The sequence below is a fragment of the Salvelinus sp. IW2-2015 genome, linkage group LG21 (assembly GCF_002910315.2).
Source record: "Salvelinus sp. IW2-2015 linkage group LG21, ASM291031v2, whole genome shotgun sequence".
Lineage (NCBI taxonomy): Eukaryota > Metazoa > Chordata > Actinopteri > Salmoniformes > Salmonidae > Salvelinus > Salvelinus sp. IW2-2015.
The window spans coordinates 5,730,998-5,743,544 of NC_036861.1; the positions used below are offsets into that span (position 1 = coordinate 5,730,998).

The window sequence follows — 12,547 nt, forward strand, 5'->3', positions numbered from 1 at the left end:
TCTAAAACGATTGTAACATGTTTAGGTGTTACAAAACAAAGAAGTATTTTTACACAATATGTCCGATTATTCATTATAATATATGTGTGAGTAGAATTATCCTTAAGAAAAGCTGTCGATGAAAAGCAGAGAGTTTCACTAGAACTCTCTCAATATTATAAACAAACCAACATGAAGCACACGGACTCCGTAGTACAGAGTAGATCAGTATGACGGTGAAACATATTGCATTGTGGGTAATATAGAAGATAGCCGGAAATAGGTTGTATTACGCAAAAACATGTGTACTTTTGTACATATAGGTAACCAGATCGTGACTGCAACTTACGTTACTAAGTCTTTAACCACACTGTTGTTACATTGGTGGGTAAAAACTCATGCTTCCTACACGTTAACTGAAAATTAAAATATACATTTTACTCACCTGCGTTACCCACTCCAGTCAGCAGATGGCGGTCTGAGACTTTAAGGCAATGCTGTTGGTGTGACGTATAATCTAGTGGACGGAACGATTCTTTCAACAGGAGCAACAGACGGTCAGCCACCTCCGTAGCTTGCTAGACAAAATAGACGAACCAATAAAGCTCTTTAGACGCTTTCGTGTATATTAGCCACTGTGTTTTAAACACACTTCTGTCGTTTTGTTAGTTATCCCATTTACGGTGTTGTTATTGGTCATCTAGCTGGCTGGTTAAGTTAGCACTAGCCTAGCTAGCTAACGTCCCCGACAATGAGTTCGCTAAGCTACTCACCTCCTGCTAAAACAGAGGAGGTCTGCTGGACGGAGAAAGAGGGTCTGTGGCTGAACGTTGTCGTAAAAGAGGAGAAGGAAGAAGAGGAGGATGTCACTATACAAAAACAAGTAGAGGCTGAAGCCACGGGTATGCTAAAACATAATTTTTTACTGATTTAACTACGTTGGTAACCAGTTTATAATAGCAATAAGGCACCTCGGGGGTTTGTAGTAAATGGCCAATATACCACGGCTAAGGGCTGTGTTCGCGATGCGTCGTGCCTAAGAACAGCCCTTAGCCGTGGTATATTGGCCATATACCCTCGTACTTTATTGCTTAAATATAACATGCCTATAACACATGTATCATGAGCTTAGTTCAACTACCAGAATCCAAAATAAGCTTTTTTTTACTTAAATGTAAACCAACACTGTATAGCCTCAACATGGTTAAAACTATAATGTTGATGTCATGGATGGTCAGTCCTTGCATCCATTGGTCTGTCTATGAATTTGAGAGTAGTTAAATGTCTCCAGCCCCATCCATCATCTTATTACCAAAACAGTGGTGGAATGACAGCTTTGTTATTGGTTGAACTGCAGATTGATTGATGTGGCTTTTTTTTTTGTTTACTTCTACAGGATCAGTGTCTCTAAATCTGGACAGTTGCTGCTCTGATGGTAAATAATGTACTTACATTCAGTAATCTTGCTCTGATTTGTCATCCCGAGGATCCCAGTAGTTTTGTTTGATAAAATCCATGTTTATACCCCGATCCATGTTATATACAGCGTTTTGCATGAATTCCGACTCTTTGAACTTGCAACAAAACAATTTATGAAATCTAATCGGCAAAATGTTACTTAACCCGATCAAGTTTGGTTTCTGTGCAATCCCCAGACACTCTAGAAGACAACCAAACTTGTTTCATCATTCTACATTACGTATTGGCTACGCAACACGTCAATTATACCATGAAGGTCAACCACCATTACTCACCAATGAGAAGAGCGGTGTTCACTTGATGGACAGTGTCTTGGTCCAATGACCACCTATCGTTTTGAAACATAGCTGGCTAGATAGCCAATGAGCTGGGCTTTCCAGCAGTATGTGAACGGAAACAGGACGCACYGTAGTTTACGTTACGCAGCGGTTCGTTCTCTTCTACAAACTTTTCTCAAAACTGAAAAAGTAAAACATGACTACTAAGAGTGGAAAAGCTAAATCAAAGTCCAAGTATGAACATTTTGATGATATTATTGCAGAAATGGACTGGACTGGGAGAGTGACACAGAAGGAATGGATGAGGACTCTGTGAGTGACCAGAGTTTTGATTCCAGTGCGGAAGAAATGTTTTTGGAAGGAAAAGATCCACTTTTAGATCAGTAAGTAAAATACGTTTTTGCTTCTCATGCTAATGCAGTTGTTTAAATGGTCACATATTAATTTGAGAGATTTTTCTTGGATTTTTTAAATATATATATGTGTATGTGATATATATTATTAGTTATTTTTAATAGTGTGTTATATATATATATATATATATATAACACACACAGTACAATCAAAGTTTGGACACACCTACTCATTCCAGGGTTTTTCTTTATCTTTTACTATTTTCTACATTGAGAATATTAGTGAAGACATCAAAACTATGAAATAACACATATGGAATCATGTAGTAACCAAAAAAAGTGTTAAACAAATCAAAATATATTTTATATTTGAGATTCTTCAAAGTAGCCACCCTTTGCCTTGATGAGAGCTTTGCGCACTCTTAGCATTCTCTCAACCAGCTTCATGAGGTCGTCACCTGGAATGCATTTCAATTAACAGGTGTACCCTGTTCAACCCTGTTGAGGTATACACATAGGCTATGCTAATACATTGTATGTTATGTTGGCTATGACATGCTGTGGCTTTCTTACTGTCTTATTGGTCAACATATTTCATTATAGTGATTGTGTTCACCCTAATGTATTGATCAGCTCACCGTAATGTATTGATGCAGGGCTCACCGTAATGTATTGATGCAGGGCTCACCCGTAATGTATGATGCAAGTAGTATGTTGATGCAGTACCGTAATGTATTGATGCAGGCTCACCCATGATACTAATGTATGATGCAGGGCTCACCCTAATGTATATGCAGAGCTCACCCGTTATTGATGTCCTATGTTGATGCGGCTCACCCGAATGTATTGATGCAGGCTCACCCTTAATGTATTGATGCAGGGCTCACCCGTAATGTATTGATGCAGGGCTCACCCTTAATGTATTGATGCAGGGCTCACCCGTAATGTATGATGCAGGGTCACCCTATGTATTGATGCAGGCTCACCCGTAATGTATGATGCAGGGCTCACCCTTAATGTATTGATGCAGGGCTCACCGTAATGTATTGATGCAGAGCTCACCGTAATGTATTTGATGCAGGGCTCACCCTTAATGTATTGATGCAGGGCTCACCCGTAATGTATTGATGCAGAGCTCACCCGTAAGTATGATGCAGGGCTCACCCTAATGTATTGATGCAGGGCTCACCCGTAATGTATTGATGCAGGGCTCACCCTTAATGATTGATGCAGGCTCACCCTAATGATTGATGCAGGCTCACCCGTATGTATTGATGCAGAGCTCACCCGTAATGTATTGATGCAGGGCTCACCCTTAATGTATTGATGCAGGCTCACCCGTAATGTATTGATGCAGGGCTCACCCGTAATGTATTGATGCAGGGCTCACCCTAATGTATTGATGCAGGCTCACCCGTAATGTATTGATGCAGGGCTCACCCGTAATGATCACCCGTATGTAGATCAGGCTCACCCGTAATGATGCAGGTACGTAATGTATTGATGCAGGCTCACCCGTAATGTATTGATGCAGGTCACCGTAATGATTGATGCAGGGCTCACCCGTAATGTATTGATGCAGGGCTCACCCGTAATGTATTGATGCAGGGCTCACCCGTAATGTATTGATGCAGGGCTCACCGTAATGTATTGATGCAGAGCTCACCCGTAATGTATTGATGCAGAGCTCACCCGTAATGTATTGATGCAGGGCTCACCCGTAATGTATTGATGCAGGCTCACCTCTACTACAAATAAAGGTTAAATAAAATAACAGTGAACTTGAATCTAACTGAATGTGTTTTAATCCTCAATAGTGGTAGAGACTCTGACTCTGATGACCTCTGGGTGCCACTCCAAAGAGACCACAGTCCTCCATCCCCTACTCATTCAAACGTAGGAACTGGTTCCTCCAGTATGATCCCTGCTGCTGCCTGTCTCTGGCTCCACACCCACCCCGGCCTGGCCTCAAGAGGTGTTAAGAAGTCAGCCCAGAAGCGAGGAGGCCAGTGAACCAGCGGCAACTACCACCGAAGCAGAGGACCGCTGGCACACTGTGCTAGAGGATGACGTGAGCCACTTCCACCAACATTTAGACCGAAAAGGCAGCCAGGACCTCAGCTGGACAAGACTGTAAAGTACAGCCCCCTTCATCTTTTCCAATGTTTTTCTCCTTGTCAGTTCTTGGTTCGCTGGTGTCTAACACCAACAAGTATGGGGCTAAGAAACAAGTAGGCAAGAAAGATGCATGGAAGCCCATTTCCATCCAAGACCTGTACTGTTACATCTCACTGGTTATTTACATGGGCTTGTGAAGTTGAATAACCTGAAGGACTACTGGAGAAGCTCAACACTCTACCAACTGCCTTTCCCACCACTGTCATGTCTTCTAACAGGTTTCTGACTATCTCCGGGCGCTTCATATCAGTGACCCACAAGTTGACGAGACAATGACAAGAAGAGAGGCACAGCAAGCTTTGATAGGCTCTGCAAAATCAAACCTCTCTACCCCAGCATGGTGGAGGCCTGCAAGACCCATTTTCAGCCCAACCAGAACCTGTCCATAGATGAGAGGATGGTAGCCTCAAAGGATAAGAATGGCCTCAAACCATATACGCGTAACAAGCAAACAAAATGGGCTTACAAACTGTTTGTTCTGGACGATTCTGTGTGTGCCTACACTTGGAATTTTTTTGTTTACGAGGGGAAATCCATCTCAGACGCCGGTAAGGGATAGTTATGATTCCGTTATGGAATTATTGGATTTTCAACTGCTTGGGACGGGCTACAAACTGTTTTTGACAACTTTTACACAAGCCCTACCCTGTTCACAGACCTGAGGAAGCTGAATGTGTGGTTTGTGGCACCATTTGTCCCAACAGAGTGGGTTTTCCCAAAACAAAAGTAAACGACATGCCAAAGAGGGCTGATAGGGGTACCATGCGATGGATTCGTAAAGATGACCTGCTCTTTGTAAAGTGGATGGATACCAGACAGGTGGTCATGTGCTCCAGTATCCACAAATCGTACAGTGGCGATCACGTCGTCAGGCGTGTGAAGGAGCTAATGGGCACGGACCACTAAAGATGTCCCCATTCTGCTGCTGTAAAGGATTACAACAAGAGCATGGGAGGTGTGGACCTGTCAGACGCTCTGATAGGCTACAACAATGTTCTCCACAAGACAAGAAATGGTACAGGACATTGTTCTATCATTTCATCGACATTGCTGTGGTGAATGCATTCATCCTTCATGAGGAAATGGCTAAGAGCTGTGGACAGACCTCCATGACACAGCTAGCCTTCAGAGAGCTGCTCATCCAGGAGCTCGTGCTACGGCACAAAGTCCACTGCAGCACCTTCTGTCCGCTCTACGTCTGTCCCCTCTACTCCTGTCGCAGTGGTGTTCACCTGCCAAAACATCACTGCAGACCGAATGTGCCTCTGGGTAAAAAGAGCACAGCAGGGAGGCGTCGTTGTGTTCTGTGTCACAAGAAATCTCCCTCACCTGCTCTACTTGTTCTGTTACCCTCTGCTTCACAGCAGAAGAGACTGCTATGGACTGGAGATCTGTACCTCTGTTCACAGCAGAAAAGACGCTTGGACTGGCATCAGCAGACAATATTGTGTAGAGGATGTGGTTTAAAAAAAAATCTAATTGTAAATAGTTTCCCCCCCTCTCACTTTTGTGTGGTTTGTGGTGCATTTATGACATTAGATCACTGTTGGCTGCTAACTTGGCCCTTATCTTAAATAATTACTTCTGTGTTGGGAGGCGTTGGATCAGCGTTCTCGTCTCATGTTAGTACCTTTAACTAGGGAAGCTAAAGATCCATCATGAATGACATTCCTGGAGGTATGTGTCAACTTACATTTTTGCTATTCATAGAATTTTAGTATGTTTTCTATAGTCATTAAGTTTTGGCAAACTTGAGGGACACCTGGGACAAATAGGCGACTCAAATACGTACTCATACTAAATATGATGTAGCTGCTCAATGTATGCTGTCATTCTCTATATCTTCATTCTTCAATGTATCAGTCTGACACTTTCCTGCCATGTGGTGGACAACAGCTAAATGATCCTATCACTTCCTGTCTCAATGTAAAGGCCTTTCTTTTGCATGTCAACGATGATCAAATAAAAATAGACAAAAAATGTTTTTCTGTTTGTTTTATCTTATTTTAGATCTATTGGCTCCTGAGTGGCACAGCGGTCTAAGGTACTACAGACCCTGGTTCGAATCCAGGCTGTATCACAGCGGTCTATGGTACTACAGACCCTGTTTCGAATCCAGGCTGCATCACATCCGGCCGTGATTGGAGTCCTTCCACATTCTGAAATTGCCTTTCGTCCACCCCAGTTTTATCATTGCAATGTGATACAACAAGTGTCAACGGTTTGCTTTAGGACCATGTCGGATTCCTCAGAGCAGCTGTTTTTAGTTTAAGTCTGCTCGATTTAGGACTGGCGTCCAACATTATGCATGCCCACCATGGTACTGGTCAGCTGCTATTTGAGAACTCATCTGGTTTAGACATCAAACTCATTCTTATTCATTGCACTATTTCTTATTACATATATTTTTTTTACCTTTATTTAACCGGCACAGATCAGTTAAAAACAAATTCTTATTTACAATGACGGTCTACACCGGCCAAACCCGGACGACGCTGGCCAATTGTGCGGAGCCCTATGGGACTCCCAATCACAGCCCGTTGTGATACAACCTGGATTCGAACCAGGGTGTCTGTAGTGACGCCTCAAGCACTGAGATGCAGTGCCTTAGACCGCTGCGTCACTTTGGAGCCGTTGTACAACTGTTTTTAGAGAATATTGTACTGCAAGGTATGCTATATGTGTAGGCTATGCTATATGTGTAGGCTATATGTGTGTAGGCTATGCTATATGTGTAGGCTATGCTATATGTATTAGCTGTCTGTGTTAGCTATGCTAAAAATAAATGTATTAAATGTATGCACTCTACTGTAAGTCGCTGATAAGAGCGTCTGCTAATGACTAAAATGTTTTTTTTTAATGTAAAAAATGCTATATGTTAGGCTATATTGTTACTATTGTATATTTACTGCAAGGTATGCATATGTGTAGGCATATATGTGTATGCTATATGTGTAGGCTATGCTATATGTATAGCTATGTGGTTAGCTATTTATGTGTAGCTAAGCTATATGTGTAGGCTATGCTATATGTGTTAGCTATGCTATATGTGTAGGCTATGCTGTGTAGGCTATATGTGTATGCTATATGTGTAGGCTATGCTATATGTATTAGCTATGTGTGTTAGCTATGCTATATGTGTAGGCTAAGCTATATGTGTAGGCTATGCTATATGTGTAGCTATGCTATATCTATTAGCTATATGTGTGACTATGCTCTGTGTTAGCTATGCTATATGTGTAGGCTATGCTGTATGTGTTAGCTATGCTATATGTGTAGGCTATGCTGTGTAGGCTATATGTGTATGCTATATGTGTAGGCTATGCTATATGTATTAGCTATGTGTGTTAGCTATGCTATATTGGTAGGCTAGCTATATGTGTGTGCTATGCTATATGTGTTAGCTATGCTATATCTATTAGCTATATGTGTAGACTATGCTCTGTGTTAGCTATGCTATATGTGTAGGCTATGCTGTATGTGTTAGCTATGCTATATGTGTAGGCTATGTGTATGTGTTAGCTATGCTATATGTGTTGGCTATGTGTGTAGGCTATGCTGTTGTTAGCTATGCTATATGTGTAGGCTATGCTCTGTGTTAGCTATGCTATATGTGTAGGCTATGCTATATGTGTTAGCTATGCTATATGTGTTAGCTATGCTATATGTGTTAGCATATGCTATATGTGTTAGCTATGCTATATTGTTTAGCTATGCTATATGTGTTAGCTATGCTATATGTGTTAGCTATGCTATATGTGTTAGCTATGCTATATGTGTTAGCTATGCTATATGTGTTAGCTATGCTATATGTGTTAGCTATGCTATATGTATTGGCTGATATGCAGCTGCGTCTTTAAACCTCCATTCTAGGATACATTACACAAACACTTCTTCTATATACATGTTTTTATTTGGGTTTCTGTGCAAAGTACATGATTGGAATGTTTCTTTAAGCCTGCAGCTAGTTACTTGAAATGAGACATATAATCAGGCCAAAACATGATTCAAAAATACAATTAACTGACATGGATAGGTAGCTTGAAATGAGACATATAATCAGGCCAAAACATGATTCAAAATTACAATTAACTGACATGGATAGGTAGCTAATGAAACACAAATGGACATTTACAGTAGCTGGCTAGGCTATTCAAACTGTAACATTGGCTGGCTTTCAACGGTTTGGCGAGCCCACAGCGGTTTGGCGAGCCCACAACGGTTTGGTGCAACGTGGCCCATCCTGCTCTGCTGAACTGGCACTGGGACCTGCCCTGGATGGTCGCCCATGAGATCCTCCCGGTCAGGGCCGTTATGCATTCCCGAGGCATGGTGAGGACACCCGCGTGCCCCCGACCAGGCTGCGGCCAAGATGAGTCGGTGGGCCACTTGCTTTGGGTGTGCAGAGCCGCCAGGGACCTGTGGAAGGAAAGCAGGCCCCCTGATCTCCCCGTGTCTGCCAGCAGGGGAGGACCTAATGCCCCCAGCTCGTGCTGTATGGGGTGGACCGAAGGCCTATTTCACCGAAGGCCTTCACCTCTGGTCCACCCTCACGTGTCTGATGGAAGCACTGTGGTAGGTAGCAGAACGAGTAGAGACCAGGCAGTGGCCATGGAAGCACTGTGGTAGCTAGCAGAACAAGTAGAGACCAGGCAGTGGCCATGGTAGCCACGGAAGCCCTGGGGTGGTACAGAAGAAAGGGGGCCTCGACCCCAGGCGAAGGGTCCCCCACAACACCCATGGCCCCGGCGGCCACGGACCTGACAGCGCTGCGGCGCCTAGGGCGATGCTCCTAGGGGAGGGATCTCCTCTGGGCCCCGATGGACAGGACGGTAATTGATTCGAAGGAGGCGACTTTGATAAGGACTCACCCCATTCCTGTACAAAGGACCAAAGACAGCCTGATAAAATAAAATAAAGACTTTTTAACATAGTTTTCATGTCTTAAACATGTTTTACCTTGTTTAATCATTTGTACACATGTTAAATGGCTTTTACAGAATTTGATTTTTTTTTTACAAGGAAAATTTACTTTTATTTATGGTTGTTTCTATTGTTTTTAAAACATGTACTTTTTAACAAATGTAATAACACTGTTTCATGTTTTTATGCCGTTTTTCTGTGTATAAAATGATGTGCAAAAATATATGAGCTGTTTTAAAAGAACAATAACATTTTTCCCCKKAAAAATAAGAAAATTGGCTAGCTTTCAATACATTGGATAAATGGTGGAGTTACCTCTTCATACTATCCAGATAATTATTATTGCATACTGAACATTTCAAATGCACTCTAAAACATATATTTATCTAATTTCAGTCTTTGGGAACTAGATACATCTGTTTCTCTTCATCAGACAGCAGCTCAGCTCACGTTTTCACAAAGAGCTGTAGTTACATCGTAGATACAAGCAGGCCATTGGCTGCCTACATCACGAGGGGTTTGTACGGGACTCTCTGATTGGTTCCACGTTTAGGAGTTCGGCAAATTTGCCTGATCAGATCAGAGTGTTAAAATATACTTTTTATGAGAAAATGTGCAAGAATTTAAGGTGACAACAAATGTTATAGTCGTCATACACTGTTTTACTGTGATATTTTACCCACTCCAGTTAGCAAATGGCCGTTTGGGGCTTTTAGGTTATGTTGCTAGTGTGACGTATATTCTAGTGGACGGAACGCTTCTTTCAACAGCAGCAACAGTTGGTCAGCCACCTCCGTAGCTTGCTAGCCAAAATAGCTGAACCAATAAAGCTCTTTAGTGTATATTAGCTAATGTGTTTTAAACCCACTTCTGTCGTCTAGTTAGTTATCCGCTTTAATTTCATATTTACGGTGTTGTTGTTATTAGTCTGCTAGCTGGCTTGTTAAGTTAGCATTAGCCTAGCTAACATCTCCGACCATGAGCTCACTAAGCTACTCTCCTGCTGCTACAGAAGAGATCTGCTGGACGGAGAAAGAAGGACTCGTGAAAGAGGAGGAGGAAGAGGAGGCTGTTACAATACAAGTAGAGGTTGAGGCTGTTACGGTGAAAGAAGAAGATAAAGACGTTTCAGTGAAAGAAGAGGAAGACGCGTTCAGAGTGAAAGAGGAGGAGGATGTTACAGTAAAAGAAGAAGAGAAGAGGATGATGTTACTGTTAAGGAAGAAAAGAGAGACGTTACGGTGAAGAAGAGGAAGACCCGTTCAGAGTGAAAGAGGAGGAGGATGTTCCAGTAAAAGAAGTGGAAGATGCAGTTTTTGGAGTGAAGAGGAGGAGGGGGAGATGACTGTCACATCGAAAAAGGAAGAGGAGGAACTGGATATCTGGGGCCGGTTTCCCAAAGGCAACTTAAGGCATCCAATGGTTCTAACGATGAACTTAGCCATAAGATGCTTTTGGGAAACATAGCCCTGATTAACACTAGTAAGTACTGTCTTAAAAACAGAGGCACAAACTCTGCAGTTGTTGAACTGATATGTGGTTAATGGGGAATCTGCAGTTGCTACATCCATATTTGAACTTTTAAATTGTTTATTTATAGCCATTGATTCTTGAAGAATATAACACATGCTCATGAGCTTAGTTCAACTGTTGTACCACCATCAGAACCCCAAATAAGCTTTTTCTACTCCAATGTTTAGAAACAATGTAAACCAACACTGTATAGCTCAACATGGTTAAAACTATAATGTTGATATCATGGATGGTCAGTCCTTGCATTTATAGGTCTGTCTGTGAATTTGAGAGTAGTTACATTTCTCCAGCCCCTGAGAGGCGCAGCGTTCTAAGGCACTGCATCACAGTGCTAGAGGCGTCACTACACACCCTGGGTCGAATCCAGGCTGTATCACAACCGGCTATGGTTGGAGTCCCATAGGGCGGCGCACAATTGGCCCAGCATCATCCGGGCTTTGTCGGTGTAGGCCGTCATTGTAAATAAGAATTTGTACTTAACTGACTTGCCTAGTTAAATAAAATCTTATTACCAAAACAATGGCGGAATGACAGCTTTGTTATTGTTTCAACTGCAGATTGTTAATTGATGTGTGGCTTTTTTAAAGGGGCAACTTAGTTTTTAAAAAGTAACAAAATGCTAACCCTGACGCTTGGTTCTGTTAAACAGCTGAGGGATGTGGGCTGGAGAAATGTAACCACTCTCAAATTCATAGAGAAAGCTATTGTAGCAGCCGTAACCCAACACCTAGCGAACTCGTCAAGAAGTTCAGACATCTTGGGTAACAGTTATAAGGTGTTGGCTTGACAGTCGCTGGACCAGGTTTGAGTTCAGCTCAGGGCTGAGGTCATAATGATAGTTTTGACCAGATTGAGAGGCTATACAGTGTTTGTTTACAAACAGTGGAGTTTAACAAGCTTATGTTTTGGTTTCTGGTGGGGAAATCAAGTTGAAACATTTGAGGCATTATAAGTTATATTCTTCCAGAATCAATGGTTGTATAGTAAATGGGTCTTTCTATAACTGCCAGTGAAGATTTCCTTATGATATTCATAATGATATGTCTGACCCCATTTAGTCGTTTGGTCGACCAAGATCTTTTTGAGTCGAGCAGTCACAAATATACATATTTTTTATGGCACGAGACGCCTGTCTCAGTGGTCTAATCCATTGCGGAGGCTGTCTTGCTCCTGTCTCAGTGGTCTAATCCATTGCGGAGGCTGCGGGGACAGTACATGATTTTGGCCCTAATTTTAGCTCTCTCGGACAACTTTTTGAGATCGGAGACAAAATCCCCATGTTGTTGCCTACTTGGGGTGTGCGGCGTCAACGACGGTCGTTTAATGTGACTGGTCAGAGACACAATCACTCTCTCGCCCACCAATTAGTGCGCAAGGCATGTCCGGGTTTGGCCCGGGTAGGCCATCATTGTAAATAAGAATTTGTTCTTAACTGACTTGCCTAGTTAAATAAATTAAAACAATTCAAATAAGATGCTTTTCTCAAAATAAAAGTGAATACATTTTAAAAAGTCTAAATAATATAAAAGGCATGTCTTCCTCCAGATTCCCTCCACCAATTGGTGCACATTCATTGTTTCCTAACTTCATGGTGTGAATTGTTTGCCTTTTGTTGTTAGTGTCTATCAATTCCCCGATACATAAAATCACCAGTTCTACATTTCCCATTAATTCACTCCCTTTCCTCAGATCATATTAGTGTGTTCAGATGTCTTCATGATTTCCGGATGTCTCAGAGACCTGTAGCTCTGAACCACTGCAGCTTTATGGGGGTTTTGTACTATAACATTACAGTGGAGGTACAGACATCAACTCTGAGGGGTT

The 12,547-nt window shown here is 42.2% G+C and overlaps 1 long non-coding RNA gene across 1 annotated transcript; it reads left to right on the plus strand.

Annotated features, from left to right (window-relative positions):
* Positions 1-7,981: 7,981 nt before the first annotated feature.
* Positions 7,982-8,991, plus strand: LOC139022735 (uncharacterized). Its single transcript, XR_011473786.1, has 2 exons — positions 7,982-8,846; positions 8,897-8,991. It is a non-coding gene; the product is annotated as an uncharacterized lncRNA (long non-coding RNA).
* Positions 8,992-12,547: the final 3,556 nt, after the last annotated feature.